This window comes from Mustela lutreola, chromosome 5, assembly GCF_030435805.1.
Source record: "Mustela lutreola isolate mMusLut2 chromosome 5, mMusLut2.pri, whole genome shotgun sequence".
In the NCBI taxonomy this organism is placed as follows: domain Eukaryota; kingdom Metazoa; phylum Chordata; class Mammalia; order Carnivora; family Mustelidae; genus Mustela; species Mustela lutreola.
In genome coordinates, this window is record NC_081294.1 from 164,741,046 (window position 1) to 164,743,700 (window position 2,655).

Genomic DNA, 2,655 nt, shown 5'->3' on the forward strand with positions numbered 1-2,655 from the left:
CTAAAAGTAAATAAATAAAATCCATTCACGTTATCATTTTTCATATATGTCTATATTTATATTTATTTGTAATATACTTTCTTTTATACTCATTTCCTTTTATTTATCTAGTGGTATTTATATGGTGAATTAATAGAATTTCATAATTCTTTGAACATACAAATCCCATTAAAAAAATCTTACTGCATTTTCCCGAACTTTTTGGCTCATTTTATATTTGTGTATGAGTGTATGTTTGTGAATATGTCTGTGTTTATGTACACAAATACATGACAATTCCTATTTCTTGTGGGAGACTTCCTTAAAAGTCTGGTATCATTTGGCTCTAAAATAAAATTTAAGATAAAATACTATATACTGCATAGAGTTTGTTCACATGTGATGTCAGTGAAGAAATCCTCCTCCCACCTCCATGAAAGTTACGATCTTATTTTCTTTTCCTCCTATTAAGTGACTGGCCATTCTATTCAAAGGGTCCTGATCTATTTTATGCCCCATTCTGCCTTTGAAACTTGTTCTATTTAGACTTATACATTGTTTTTATCACGATGATATTTGACATTTAAGAGGCAAAGTTTACATACATGTTATTAAATTTACATACCTATCTAGAATTAGAAAGTTTTAAACACAAAAAATAAAAAAGAGAAAAAGAAAAAGATAAAAAATGAGTAAGATAAAGCACCATAGAATAGTTTATATCATATAAATGTTAGAGAAGCAGAGAGATATAAAATATTCTATTTGGAATAACTCAGGCAGATTTATGAACCCTATCATGAGTATGGTGTATAGGTGTTTAGCTGATGGGTCAATTTGAATGCATCATTCAGAAATTGGTTGAGAAGACAGAAAAGAATGATTTGCTATAAATGGTACTTGGGAATCATGATTCATTCAAGATTTCAGAACAGATGAGTGCTCAACAGAAGATTAGAGACTGTTGCATCTTTAGAAGTAAGTCTTAGATATAAAGGAAAAGCAGTCCTTAATGAATCATAAACACTTTCCTTAAAATAACTATATATATATATATATATATATATATATATATATATATATACAGATAGATAGATGATATAGATATAGATATAGATATAGATATTCTATTCATATATTTTGAATAAATATCTGATTTCCAAAATACTTGTGTTTGTTTACAGTAGTAAAGCATACTTATCCTAATGAATTCTTAACAAATATTCATGGCTTTTAAATAACTTTAAAGTTTTCTTAGAAAATATTTAGGCTACTAATGCTTCCATCTCACATTTTAATCTCTGGGTCAAAATGTATATACATTTTTCCAAAATTGAAAAGTCTAGTTATTCAATTAAGAGTTGTAACATTTTAAATAATACACAGTATGGTTAAAACTATACATTAAAATAAGCTTCTTGTTCTATATTTGACTTATTTTTATGTCTGCTTTTAGGAAAATCCTATCAATTCCCCATGGAAAATTATACTCAAACATCAACTGATTTCATCTTATTGGGGTTGTTCCTGCCAACAAGAATTGGCCTATTTCTCTTTATTGTCATCATTCTATTTTCCTAATTGCTCTGTTTGGCAACCTGTCCATGATTCTCCTCATCTTCCTAGACACACATCTCCACATACCCATGTATTTCTTACTCTGTCAGCTCTCTCTCATTGACCTAAACTACATCTCCACCATTGTCCCCAAGATGGTTTCCAATTTTGTGTTTGGAAACAAAATTATCTCCATTATTGGGTGTGGTGTTCAGAGCTTCTTGTTCTTGACTTTAGGAGGTGCAGAAGCATTGCTCCTGGTATGTATGGCCTATGATCATTATGTGGCTATTTGTTTTCTTCTTCATTATTCCATCCGTGAACAGAAGAGTGTGTGTGCTGATGATAACAGGGTCTTGGTTAATGGGCTCAGTCAACTCCTGTGCTCACACTGTATATGCCCTCCATATACCTTATTGTCAATCCAGCACCATCAACCATTTCTTTTGTGATGTCCCTGCCATGTTGACTCTAGACTGCATGGACACCTGGGTCTATGAGTACAGAGTGTTTGTGAGCACCACCCTCTTCCTTGTGTTTCCTTTCATTTGCATTGCATCTTCCTATGGCCGTGTTCTCCTTGCAATCTGCCACATGCAGTCAACAGAAGGGAGGAAGAAAGCCTATTCTACCTGCAGCACCCACCTCACTGTGGTCACTTTATACCATGTGCCTTTTGCTTATACTTATCTATGCCCAAGATCCTTCCAACAGAGGAAAAGGTTCTGGCTGTCTTCTACACCATCCTGACCCCAATGCTCAACTCCATCATCTAAAGCCTGAGAACTAAGGAGGTGATAGGGGCCCTGAGAAGAGTGATTCAGAGAGTACTTTGTAAAAATGTAGACACTGCTGTTTGTATATTTACCCAACACTTGGTTATAAGTCCATTCACCAGTGTATAGTAACTAAAATATTTTATCCTACGAGATGAAGGACTAAATTGGAAAAGGAATATTACTCATGTCTTGAAAAAACTGTGTTGCAAATATATATATATGGAACTGAGCCTTGCATCAAGATCTGCACTCAGCGGCGAGTCTGCTTCTTTCTCTCTCTCTGTTTCTCTCTGCCCCTCGTCCACTTTCACTCTCTGTTAAAATAAATATTTTAAAATTT

General features: G+C 33.4%; 1 pseudogene; it reads left to right on the top strand.

Moving 5' to 3' along the window:
• Positions 1 to 1,619: 1,619 nt before the first annotated feature.
• Positions 1,620 to 2,312, top strand: LOC131831469 (olfactory receptor 2L3-like; annotated as a pseudogene).
• The last annotated feature ends 343 nt before the right edge of the window (positions 2,313 to 2,655 follow it).